The sequence below is a fragment of the Protopterus annectens genome, chromosome 2.part0 (genome assembly GCF_019279795.1).
Source record: "Protopterus annectens isolate FY-2018-M chromosome 2.part0, PAN1.0, whole genome shotgun sequence".
Classification (NCBI taxonomy): domain Eukaryota; kingdom Metazoa; phylum Chordata; order Ceratodontiformes; family Protopteridae; genus Protopterus; species Protopterus annectens.
The window spans coordinates 308,985,121-308,999,085 of NC_056728.1; the positions used below are offsets into that span (position 1 = coordinate 308,985,121).

Here is a 13,965-nt window from a genome sequence, read left to right on the forward strand (position 1 = left end):
ATCTTACTGAGTTATTGGACAAAGGTTTGTCTTTCTCTTCCATTAAGATTCATGCTGCAGCAATTTCAGCTCACTATGATTGTGACCCACCATTGTTTTCACATCCTTTGTTCAAGCAATTTCTTAGAGGGCAAAGAATATAAGACCCCCACGTAGAGCTCCTACTCCTGCTTGGGACCTCAATTTTGTGTTGGAGAAACTTACTCTACAACCTTTTGAGCCTCGGCTACTGCTGAACTGAAATACTTGTCATGGAAGACTGCTTTTTGTTGGCCATTACTTCTGCTAGAAGGGTTTCTGAGTTGCAGGCCCTTATGGCGGTTGAGCCTTTTTTGATTTTTCATAAGGATAGGGTATCATTACGTACTAATCCTTCCTTTCTGCCTAAGGTGGTTTCTAGTGTGGCTTTAAACCAAACTATTCATTTGCCTACTTTTTATGCAGATCCCCAAAATAAAGGGGAAAAGATTTTGCACACTTTAGATGTACACAGGCAATTGCGTTATTATTTAAGCAGGACTAAGGAATTTAGGCAGTCTCAGCAGTTGTTTGTTTCTTTTGCTTTGAGTTCAGGGCAAGCCTGTGTCAAAACAAACTATTTCTAGGTGGATTGGGTTTTGCATTGCATTTTGTTATTCCCATCATGGCAAGGAGATTCCAGCTGGGATTAGGCCTCATTCCACTAGGGCTACTGCCACTTCAACAGCATTTCTAAGGGGTGGCAACTAAGGATATTTTGGAGGCAGCTACTTGGAGTTCAGTGCATACTTTCTCTAAGCATTACCACCTTCCTCTCTACTCTAAGTCTAGGGCTGGTTTTGCCACAGCTATTTTGCAAGGCATGTTATCAGCTCCTGCTTCCTTATGATTTGCCAGCCTCCCTTACCTCTGCTTTGGGATTCTACCCAATAGTTAGGACTGCAGCAATGTGGAATGAAGAACATAGTACAGTTTTGTACCTACCATAAATGTAGGTGTTCGGGGATCCACATTGCTGCAGTCCAATTTACCCTCCCTCCTTCCCCTCTGTGTTTAGGGGTGGTTGTGTAGGGGAGATTATATTCTGGTACCTTTGTATATATTGTATATATTTTTGGTGCAGGTATGTTTGGTGTTTTTCGGTTTTGGCCTTGTCTTTTTAGGGTCTTCTGACATCTGGGGCAAGAAAAGACTGAGGATATGACGTCGGTCATGCGCATTAGTACCCTGACGTACTGACGTCAGTCTAATGTGCCGTGACCGACGTCAGCCATATACTTTGGTATTCGGGCCGACTGGACAGCGGACTACCCAATAGTTAGGACTGCAGCAATGTGGATCCTCGAACATCTACATTTATGGTAGGTACAAAACTGTACTTTGTCATGAGAGTTGATGCTTGGATACGGTTGTGTGATTTTGCAGACCTTTTTAAATCTTCCTTTAACATGCCTGTCGACGAATCTGCACTTTTTGGTCTCATGGTACGTGACACACTTGCACGTAGTGAGACTGAAAAGACCTTGTCTGCTGTGGGCATACATTTTTCCAACCCCCAGAGACCCTACTCCAGGAGCCAGAAGGGGGGAAAGATATGGTTCAAGAAATCCCAAGGATCCTTTTGTGACTCTCATGGTGAGCAGTTCCCTCTGGGCAGAGGGGGCTACTTGTATGAAAGACGTCCTCTTTTTGGGGTAGAGGGGGGGGCCGCGTAACCAGCGAGACAGAGATTCTTTCACCTGCAGACCCTACCATCGCTCCTGAGCAGCTGCCAGATCGCTTTCCTCTGGAAGCAGTTGGGGTCATTTCTCTCTGCATCTACTAGCCTGGCATCTTATTACTACCTATGTTTGGGTGCAGAGAATAATATCCAGAGGCTACCAAATACCCTTCGACCTAAGTCCCAGACCTGTCAAATGAATCCCTAATGTACCCACCCTATCTGAGGGGATTAGCAGCCTTAGAAATAGAAAACCTGCTAAGAAAAAGGGTCATCCAACCAGTCCCACCAGAACAGACAGGATCCGGATTTTACTCTAGGTTCTTTTTAGTGCCAAAAAAGACAGGGGGCTGAAGACCAATCCTGGATCTCAGCCTACTCAGCAAATTTATCAAACCTCAACAATTCCAGAAAGACAGTTGGATGTGTTCTATAGACCTACAGGATGCGTAACCATATAAAGATGGATCACCGCTCCCAGAGGTTTCTCCCCTTCCTGCTGGGAGCCAGGGCACTGCCATTCAGTCTCTCAACAGCCCCCTGAGTGTTCACCAAATGTATGGCAGTTGTGGTAGCTCATCTTCGACTACAAAGATTCCAGGTATTTCCCTATCTAGGCGACTGGCTCCTTACTGCTTTGACCAGGAATTTCCTAGTTCGCAGCCTTTCTTACACTCCAGATCTCGTTCTCCGCTTTGGGATTACAACCAACAAAGACAAATCTCAGATGTCTCCCACTAAGACACTGGAGTTTATTGGAGCGGTCTTCAACACAACATCCTGCCAGGCTTCTCTTCCCCCTTCACAGGCTTTTGAAAATAAGACACCAAATTCAAGTCGTCCTGCCGTGCACATTTGTACCAGCGTGACTTGTACTGCAACTCTTGGGCTCCATGGCAGCTGCCATTACTTTGGTACCACTGGCGAGACTGCACATGAGAATCCTGCAGTGGCTCCTCTCCGCACAATGGTCATAGTTAACCCACCCACTGAACCACATGATACGCCTTATAAGCCATTGCAAGGAGGAAATGCTATGGTGGATGGAGCCACTAAAGAATCTTTGGTGTCGACCGTTCTGTCTTTCCCAACCCACGGCCATAGTGACCATGGACGCTTCTCTTTTGGGGTGGGGGGGGCATTTCCAGGGAAAGACTGTCCAAGGCACCTGGACCCCCCTTGAGGCCAACTTGCACATAAATGTCCTGGAACTGAGGGCAGTTCTTAGCGTTGCAAGAGTTCCATGCATCCCTGCCTTCGGGGGGCTATTGCAATTCAGTTAGACATGTCCGTTGTCTGGTATATCCAGCAAGGCGGAACCGGATCTTACCCCCCTGTGTCGGGAAGCCATGAGGATTTGGCGCTGGGCGATAGCGTCCAATCGCTTTCTTATAGCAACGCACATTCTCAGGAGCTCCAACTTTTATTGCGGACAGTCAAGAACATCCTGATGCCTCATGAATGGTCCGTCAATCCTGTAATAACAGCTCTGATCTTCCAGCATTGGGGCAATCCTTGTTGCGACCTGTTTGCTTCCTGCCTGAATTACAAATGCAGGAGCTAATTTGCCTTGATTCCCCCTCAGGGGGAATCAGAGGGACGCTCTAACACACGATTGGCCCCCGGGTCTTCTGTATGCCTTTTCCCTGTTTCCCCTTATCCCAGAATTTCTCCAGAAGGGTGAAAAGCAAAGTGATCCTCATTGCTCCCTACTAGCCACGTCAAGTCTGGTTCCCTTTTCTATGGCCTCATCTGATTCACAGCTCGTGGATCCTGGATCATTCCCAGGGCCTGTTATCCCATCCTCAGGGATTGATCCACCCGAACCTGCACAGCCTCAAGCTCACAGCCGGGTTCCTCCACTTCCAGTGATTGCCAGACTACCTGACATCCTATGTTCGTGAAATTCTTCCGGCCTCTCTCAAAACTTCCACTAGAAAGGTTTATTGTAGTAAATGGACTAGGTTCTCAATTTGGGCCAAAGATCAGAACTTAGACCCTTTCTCTATGCCTATTCAAAAGATTCTGGAATACCTGACTGCTCTCCTGCATGCAGGAGCCTCAACTTCAATGATCACTGTACATTTAGCAGCTATCGCTAATTTTCATAATGGTCTGGAAAATTCTTCGAGTATGTCAAACCGCCTATGCAAGACTTTTTTGAAGTGAGTATTATATGTTAAACCTCCAGTCAAACTTCCCTTAGATCCCTGGGACTTGACTATGGTGCTTCAGTCTCTTACAGGCTGTCTCTTTGAGTCTTTTGATTTATGTGACTTAAATTTTTGTCTTGGAAAACCATACTTCTAGTAGCACTCACCTTAGCGAGAAGAATAACTGAGCTGCAAGCCTCGAGTGTCAAGAGTCCTTACTTGATCTTCCACACGGACAGGTTGTCCCTTCGTACTGACCTTTCCTTTTTGTCCAAGGTCATTTCTGTTTTTTCCATTAATCAATCTAGTGACCTGCTAGTTTTCTTCCCAAGGCATTCTAATTGAGGGGAGTACCTTTTGCACACCCTTGATGTACACAGACATCTTTTGTTTTTTTGCACAGGACTAAATCTTTCAGGAAAACAGACCAATTGCTTGTGGCCTTTGCAGGACCCAGATTGGGTAAACCTGTTTCAAAAGTGACCTTTATCCTCTTGGCTTAGAAACGCCATTACCTTTATCTACCAACAGAATGTTACCCTTACCTTCAGAATAAAAGCTCATGCTACCAGATCTATGGCTACCTCTGTAGCTTTCATTGCAGAGCCTCTATGGATTATATATATGCAGCAGCCACGTGGGCAAGACCTCATACCTTCATATCTCATTACAAATTGGATTTGGCCTCCAGGGGCCGAGCATCTTTTGGTTCTATGGTGCTCAGGAATATCCTTCCTTAGGGCCACCCAGGACCGAGTCCCCAGCTACTTATTTGTAAAGTGTGAATAAAAATTTGCAGGTAAAGAAGTTATCTTACCATAACGTTCCATCTGAGTTGTAGATGTTTGTTCAATCTGTAAAGAATGAATAAAGATCTACAACTCAGATGGAACGTTATGGTAAGACATAACTTATTTTTTTATAAAGTAGCAGAAGTATTCTAAGAACTAAGCCAGAGCAGGAGTTGAGAGAGGATATTCTGCTAACAGGGATGTGTGCATAGGGGCACAGAGAATAGGCAAGCGTGGGCAGGAATTTACTGGAGAAAACTGGCAAAGGAAACCAGGGCATTGGGAGCAAATTGGAGAGGGAAAAGCAGTAGAATGGGAAGAGGCCAAGAATACATTTTGACTGCATGCTAGAGTTCATTGTCAGGGATTGATGTCTGAGTATGAGAAGAGAAAGGGTTAGGGGAATCCAAAATGAAAGATCAGCAGTGGTAGAATTTTTACTTGAATCTAGGACAGAAACTGCTGTTAAAATAGGGGTAATTAGTAGTGCATATAAAATGTTTCATGAAAACTACAGGAATCTGAGGAGGTTAGAAAAGATTGCGAAGAGAGATTGGATAAGAAATTCACAAAGAAGCAATAGGAGGATATATAGGATATATGTATGTCTCCCAAATATGCAACAAAGTCTAGAAAGTTTAGGATTTTTCCTTGGAAGTTTTTGTATATGTATTTTTATACCCCAGGCAGACTCCAAAGAATTTTCCTTTGCCAGATTGCAAGTGTTGGAGGTGTGATGGGAGAAGAAAAGGTGATTGGGACCCTTTTTTGGGAGTGTAATGAGCTGGCAGGCTATAAAAATTCCCTTTACACTAGTCTATCTGAAATACTGGGTGATCAAATTGGTGCAGCAAAGGAAATTTTATTTTTTTGAGCTGGGATACAGGATCCAAAACACCTAGACATAATAAGGCCTTGTTGAGTTTAATTTTGGTGCCTGTCAAAAAGCAACATTTTTAGTAGTCTTTATATAATAAAAGAGATGAAAGAACTGAAAGTGGGATCTTTAGAAAATCATAGGAGCAAATTCCCATAGAAAAAAAAATGGAAACAATACATGCCGACTAGTGTTTGAGGTTTAAGGGAAGGCAGGAATTGAGTGAGGCAAGTAATGTTGAATTGATAAGTGTATAATGTTTGTAACTAAATATATCCATATAGTTTTTCTTTTGTATAAATGTACATTTGACTGCCGTATGTCATAATTCAATAAAATGATTTAAATTAATATTTTTTCTGGCTTTGGCTATTTTGCAGGTGTTCAAGCATATTTAGATTGTCTGTCTTTATAAGTAGAATGGTCAGCATAGGCATGATTATGAAATAAATTCAGCCTACTGCCTTGATGAATACTAATGTCATTGTGGTTGGTTGGTGGTCATTGTTGTGAAGACCAACTTTTGCATATGGCTAAGCTCACAAGACCTTGATAAAGCTTTGACGTGAGAATATTATCTGTTTTAGTGACGTGAGAATATTATCTGTTTTAGTTAAGGAGAAGTGGTTACAATTGTGCATAAAAATAATTTTGCATATAGCACCTTATGATGATCAGATTTTGGCAAATTTTAAGTTCAAAGCAACAAAGAGGTATAATGGAAACAATTGACCATCGTCCATATTGCTTAGCTGTGGTTATAGTCACTCATTTAATTTAATTTATTGTAAAAGGAAATCCATGTTTTCAAGCTTTTTAAGTCCTGTGATTACTGGAAACTAGAGATCAAATGTCTGCTGTTGCATTCTGTCCAGGGTTGAACATCAGATCACTTTTATATGCCTTTTGGTGGCCACACAAACTACCTAAGCTATCTGTCAGTTAACTAAAGCCGAGAACTTTAGTTTGCTAAACAGTTTTAGCTTTCTGCACAATTGTTTTAATTAACAGAATGGCAGAAAACTAATAATTTGAAATTCAGAATTGTAAGTGGATAATTAAGACGTGCTTCTATAATGTGAAAAGTAATTGAGAGTATGTCAGTAGGTGTCAAGGTTATATTAATTGAAAGAGTACACCAGTAAGTGTCCAGTATCTATTTTCCAGCATTCGTGAAACTTTAAGCTTACATTTTCAATGAAAACCTTGTATGAAGGATTTCCTGTTTTACAGTAAATTCATCACAAACAGAGGTGTAATCTGGAGAACTGTATTTTGTTCATCCCTTTGAACTTGAATTGTGATGATAGTAGATGTTCATCGTGCATACAGCTGCAGTCATAACAGATGGGTTCTCCTGCCGTCAGGCGGGTCCTCGGTCGGCCGAATTCCAAAGTCTGGGACCGGCGTCTGTTGTAGTCGCTTCTTCCCTGACATCAGTGCGACAGGGGTATAAAGGAACCAGCCGACGCCATTTTCTTCAGTCTTTCTTGCCGCGCGGTGCCCGAAGCAGAAGCAGTTCGGTTGGCCAGCTCCTGAGATTACGAAAATTTGGAAACCGAAGTCTTCTTAAAAGCTAAGTACCCCGTTGGGGAAACTTTTCTTGCTTCAGACCGATGTCAGACGAAGTTAATAATTGTATTTCTTGTGAGAAGCAAATACCGCATAAGGATTTCCATTCCCTCTGTATACCTTGTTTAGGCCCAGACCACGACGTCTCGGTATGTCGCTTTTGTGCTACATTCAACAAACACAATATTAAGCGTCGGGCGGAGTTCGCCCAGCATTATTTTGGGAAAGCATTTAACTATACTATGTCGTCGGATACTCCGACTCCGGTTTTGTCTAAAAAATGCAAAGACAAGGACAGACACACGAGATCTGCGGCCTCTACCGACACCACGCCAAAGCTGACTACACGTGGTCCAGTTCTCAGCGAGGCGCCTACGCAGCCCCTGACTACCGACGACACTTCTTTGACGGTGTCTCCTGTGCCCGAGGTCGCAGGCTCCTCGGCCCTCACCCCGACTACAGATACCGAAGCCACTCTTGGCGTTGAATCTCAGAATGTGGACAGGTCCACCTCCACTGAAGGTGTCTTCAGACCTTCCTCTTCTTTCTCCATCAAGGCTTTCACAAAGTCTAAAGCAACCATGCACTCTGAGACCAGCTACACAGGGCCCATCTCCAGGCCCCATGCCTAAGAAACAGATGCTTAAAATGGCTGAGGATTTAATTACTCTTATCAGAGGTTCTCAGCCCCCACCGGACAAAAGGCCCAGAGTGGAGGAAGATTCCCCCTCCTCTGATCAGGGCTCCATTATTTCAGAGCATTCTGATGATCAGGAACATTCTTACTCCCCTTTTGAAGACTCTGATGCGGAGGAGTCCATCCCTTCTGTCCCCCCCCCCCCCCAAGAGGACTACTCATTTGGGGGAACTTTGCATACCTTAAGGGAACATTTCCACTGGGAAGGCCAAGATTATTCAGATTCCAAGAAAAGGCTCAGGGAATTTCTCTTGCTACCCCAGCACAGGCCTCTTTCTATACCTCCTGCCTTGGACATTCTAGATGATGTTTACTCGGAGGCTTGCCTTAACCCGGACTCTCTACCTCCAGCTCCAGTTAAGCCTGACAGGTACTACAGGGTTCCAGACTCGCACCAATTTCTATACAAAAGCCATGCTGCTGACCCAGAAACCATCTCACAGGGCCCCAAGGGAGTTAAGGCCTCCATTGCTAAAAATCCATTACCTTCTGAGAGAGACTCCAGATCCTTAGAAAGGTGGGGAAAAAAGGTATATACCTCTGCTACCTTATCCATGAGGGCTTAAACTGTCAGTTTCATATGCTAAAATACCAACAGTTGTTATCACAATTGAAAAGTAAAATGTCACAACCTGAACAACCAGACTTGAAGGAGTTGCAGGATTTGATGCATAGTGCAGAACAAGTGGGTAAGCATACCTTACAATGTGGTTTTGATGCTCTAGAGGCCTCATGTAGAGCTGCTGTTACAGGATCAGTCATACGTAGGCATGCCTGGCTCAAGGAACAAGCCTTGCCTGATCATGTCAAAGCTAAATTATTAGACGCCCCTCTTCAAAAGGATGTACTATTTGGTGCTAATGCTGAGGAGGTGTTAAGGAAAATGGAGGAAAAGACTAAATCAATGCAAACTGTGAAAGAATTTCTACAGGTACAACCCCCACGTTTTAGTATAAATTGGCCTTCCAAAAACTGTTTTTTTCCTGCCACGGACAGACCCCAAAGAGGCTGATACAGGCACCCGAGGGGCAGAGGACAATCCCAAGGATCGTTTAGAGGCAGACAATGGCAAGCTCCTACACAAAGAGGTGGTGAGGATAACTCGCAATCTTTCAGAAAGCAAACCCAATGACTTTCCCCTTTGCATGCCAACCAAGTCTCAAATGGCAGCCCCCTTAGGAGGAAAGCTGGCATTATTTTCAAAAAATTGGCATATTGTCACAAAGGACAAATGGATCCTGGACATTATAAACAGAGGCTACAAATTCCATTTTCACACCCTTCCAAAAATGAGAGGCATGCCAAACCTGCCACACAATCAAAGGGCAGAGGCACAAAGGCAAATTACAGATCTCATAAACATGAAAGCTATTCAAGAGGTACCTATGCACGAAGAAGGTCAAGGTTTTTATTCCAGGCTATTTCTGGTGCCAAGGAAGGGAAAAGATTGGAGACCTATTTTGGACCTATCCAGCCTAAACACATTTCTACTCGTACCAAAATTCAAGATGCTCACTCTACAGCAACTTCTTCCCATGCTGGGCAAGGAGTCTTGGCTGGTAACATTGGACCTCAAGGAGGCATACCTGCATGTCCCAATCAGACAACATTGCAGCAGGTACCTCAGGTTTCTTGCAGGTTCAACCCATTATCAATTCTCTGCATTGCCCTTTGGCTTATCTACTGCGCCCAGAGTATTCACGAAATGCCTGGCATCAGTAATTGCCTACTACAGACTTCAAGGGATACAAATATACCCCTATTTGGACGACTGCCTGATCTAAGCGGACAGCAAGCACATTCTTCTGAAACATCTGGCTTATGTAATAATGTTGTTGAACTCTCTGGGGATATACAGTCAACAAAAAGAAATCAAGGCTAATACCCTCTCGGAAGATAATTTTCCTGGGTGCCAATTTGGACACAAACACCCAGATGGCCTACCTCACGCCAGAGAAGCAGGGGCAACTAATTCAATACTTCAGAACACTAGCAAATTGCACCAGGCTGACTGCAAGGAAAATCCTGCAGGCTCTGGGATTCATGGCATCTTGCATCTCACTAATCCCATGTGCAAAGCTGCATGTGAGGAAACTACAATGGTACCTGAAAAACATATGGTCTCAACACAGCCACAGTTTGGAAACAGTAATACCACTAATTCCATGTCTGCAAAAGGAATTTCTGTGGTGGGCTCAAGCATGTCAAACCAGCAAGCCTCAAGCAAATCAAGTCATCACAACAGGCGTCTCGGACTATGCCTGGGGGGCGCACATGACAGATCGGTGCATTCAGGGCAAATTGTCCCAAAAAGAAAAGCACCTTCACATCAATCAAAAAGAAATGCTAGCAGTAATAAATGCTATTATAGCTTTCGAGGACCTTCTACAACCAGGTCAACTATTGATAAGAATGGACAACACCACAGTTATGTGGTACATAAACAAACTGGGAGGAACACATTCTTACCCCCTATGCAGACTGGCCATGTCACTTTGGAACATGGCCATGGACTTATAAATGGAACTACAAGCACAGTACTTGCCAGGCAAGGAAAACACGCTGGCAGACAACCTAAGCAGGAATATGACAGATCCACACGAATGGAAATTGCATCCAAACGTTTTTACAGAATTAATCCAAGAATGGGGAAGGCCAGACATAGATCTCTTTGCCTCCCACAAAAATCATCAATTGACAAAATTCTGCTCAAGGATCTTCCATCCAAAGGCCGGCAAGTGGACATTCTCTTTCAGTTGGACATCGGTGACAGTTTATGCCTTCCCACCTCTTCCTCTGCTGCCCAAAGTTCTATTGAAAACCAGAGCAGACAGACCAAAGATGATTCTCATTGTTCCGGACTGGCCAAGGCAACACTGGTACCCACTCCTGAGGAGCCTGACACATTCGCCACCATGGACCCTGCCTCTAATGCCGCCTCTTCTGACTCAGCACAGCTTCAAAACTCTTCACAGCCAGCTAAAAACACTCAATCTAGCCGCATGGAAGATTCCTTAGCATCACAACAGGCCTACTCTCGAAGGAGGTGCAGGATGTAATTTTGGAGGCCAGAAGGCCATCAACTAGAGAAGCTTACTCCGCAAAATGGAAATGTTTTTGTGTCTGGAATGAGAAAAAGGGCCAGGATCCTGGAAAACGGAATTTACCTCAAATACTTACCTCAAATACTACAATATTTGGCTGAACTGCTAAGCAGTGGACTTTCTTTCTCCTCCATCAAAATCCATGCCTCAGTCATTTCTGCAGAATACAACACTGATCCACATATATTCTCTCACCCTCTCTTAAGACAGTTCCTCAGAGGGGCTAAGAATTTAAGACCTCCAAGGAAACAACCAAATCTTGCTTGGGATCTTAATTTCATTCTGGAAAAACTGACCTTGCCTCCCTTCGAGCCAGCTGCCTCATCAGATTTGCAATATTTGTCCTGGAAAACAGCTTTCCTTCTGGCTATCATCTCAGCTCGTAGAGTTTCAGAACTACAGGCTCTCATGGCTGTCCAGCCTTTTATCTTCCATCAGGACAGAGTTCCCTTACGAACCAACCCGTCCTTTATGCCTAAAGTGGTATCCAGGGTAGCTTTAAATCAGGCCATACATTTACCTACTTTTTATCCTAATCCTCAAAACAAAGGGGAGAGATTACTACATTCCTTGGACATCCACAGACAACTGCGTTATTATTTGGACAGAACAAAGCCTTTCAGAAAATCAGAACAGCTCTTTGTGGCCTATGCGGTAGGAGCACAAGGAAAGCCAATTTCCAAACAGACAGTCTCAAAATGGATAGCCCACTGCATACGCTTTTGCTATTCCTTTCATGGCAAAACTGTACCTACAGGCATTAGAACCTCATTCCGCCAGGGCCACAGCCACCTCTGCAGCCTTCCTCAGAGGAGTTCCTACCAAGGATATTTTGGAAGCAGCCACTTGGAGTTCTGTGCATACCTTCTCCAAGCACTACAACCTACCATTATACTCCAAATCTAGAGCAGGCTTTGCCACTGCAGTCTTGCAGGGCATCTTGGCTCCTCCTAGTTCCACCTAGTGCCTACCACCCCTTTCTTAGCTTTGGGATTCTACCCATCTTATGACTGCAGCTGTATGCACGATGAACATAGTACAGTTTTGTACCTACCATAAATGTAGATGTTCGAGTGCTAATACAGCTGCAGTACAGGTTTCCCTCCCTCCTTCCCCTCTTGGTAAAGGACTAGTGGCTAACACCTCCTCATACATCCTAATTTGGGTTATCCTCCTATGGTGTATTTGCTTGCAACTACTGTTTTTTGATTACATTGCATTGCTTGAATATGTACATTTTTTATATATATATAATTTATGTATTGCCTTCAGTCTTTAAGAAAGACTGAAGAATATGGCGTCGGCCGTGTCTTATATACCCCTGACGCACTGACGTCAGGAAAGAAGGGACAACAACCGACGCCGGACCTAGACTTTGGAATTCGGCCGACCGAGGGACCGCCTGACGACAGAGAACCCATATGTGATTACTGCAGCTGTATTGGCACTCTAACATCTACATTTATGGTAGGTACAAAACTGTACTTGCTCGGGGCCAAGAGCCGAACGTCTGATCGTGGGGGTAGATGTGTCTTTGGCTCCATTCAGGTTGGAGCACACTTCCCTCTCGGGTCCGACTGCTTCGGCTCTGACGCCGATCCCTACCTCTGAGCCGAGGGGGCTGCTTTCAGAGCCTGGGGAAAGTGGTTCGCCTTCGGCATTCGAGGTAGTGGAGAGGGTTCTATCTAGACCTTCCAGATCCCCGGTCCAGGTGTTTGATCCACCCGCCCCCCCCCCCCGACACATTTGGGTCTATCCTCCATCATCCGGCCATTGGGACAGCCTGCACCAACACTTCAGTTCCCTTAGAGGAACAGGACCCCGTGGGTGAGCCCTCCTTGGATAGCCCCACCGAGGAGGTTCCTCGCAAACGGAAGTGCAAAAGGTGGCACCTGCACTCCCCTGAGTCCCTCACAGAAGACACCGATTTGGATGAAGGGGAAGGTTCCCCAAGGTCACCTCCTGAGGATGTCTCCTTTGGAGACATCATGGAAATGTTGCGAATTAGAAGAGGGTGGTCTGCCCAAAAACCTTCTTCAGACGAGTCTGTGTTTCTGGAGGTGTTTGATGCAGGCCTGTCTACCTCCTGGGTGTCCCCCCTGGTAGACCTAATTACTAGCAGGGTGTGGAAGGAACCGGACACTGTGGAGCCAATTCCAAGAAGGCCAGATAAAATTCTTAGACCAAGCCTGCCTATCCAAGGGAGGGCTAAGGGTTCACCAGTGGATGCCATGTTGGTGGCGGCCGCCACGAAGAAGGAACTAGCACAGGAGAGTTCCTCGGTCCATCCTCCGGATAAGGAATCTCGGACGTTGGACCGCATTGGAAAGTGGATGTTTGCTTCAGCCACCTTCTCTATAAGGGCGCTGAACTACATGGCGCACGTCATCAGACTCCAGCGAGACTTAATAAAGGAATACACTGGGGCTCCCCCGAGTCCTTGACGGCTGAGGATAAGAGGACTTTCTCGACTCGCATGGCCACTCTGAAATCTATTTCTAACACTTCAATGCGGCTACTCTCCCATGCCACGGAGGGAGCCGCTAGAGCTAGCGGAGCAGGGGTTGCCTTGTGGCGTCACACCTGGCTCCGCCGTCGCGAATTTGTGGAACCCTTCAAGGCGTTCTTTGCGAACGCACCCTTTGATGGCTCTCTGGCAAGACCGTCCGCGAGACGCTGGTCCAAAGCGAAAAGGACGGGAAGACGCTATCTGCCGTCTGAGTCCGCTTCTGTAATCCCCAACGATCCTTCTCTAGGAATCAGAGGGGACAAAAGATGTGGTTCCGGAAGTCTCAGCAGTCCAGTCCAGCTTCGGACCCCTCCTCCTTCAGAGGCAGAGGAGGACAAGGTGGACGCCAGCCCAGAGGCAGAGGGGGGGCTGCTTAATTTCAGGTCTAGAGAACAATTCTCGGACAGGCCCGCACAACAGCCCTGAGGGCTTACCCAGCTGTCCCTCTCTGGAGGCAGTCTGTCGGAGCACCTCCAAAATTGGGAGTCCATTACGATGGATCGGTGGGTGCTCCGAATCATATCCAGAGATTACACCATTCCCTTTCTAAGTCTTCCCCCTCC

General features: G+C 45.4%; 1 protein-coding gene across 1 annotated transcript in view; it reads left to right on the forward strand.

Moving 5' to 3' along the window:
• PHAX (phosphorylated adaptor for RNA export) overlaps positions 1–13,965 on the forward strand; it is a gene marked incomplete at its 3' end in the record, with an annotated part of 485,618 nt that overhangs the window by 112,799 nt on the left and 358,854 nt on the right.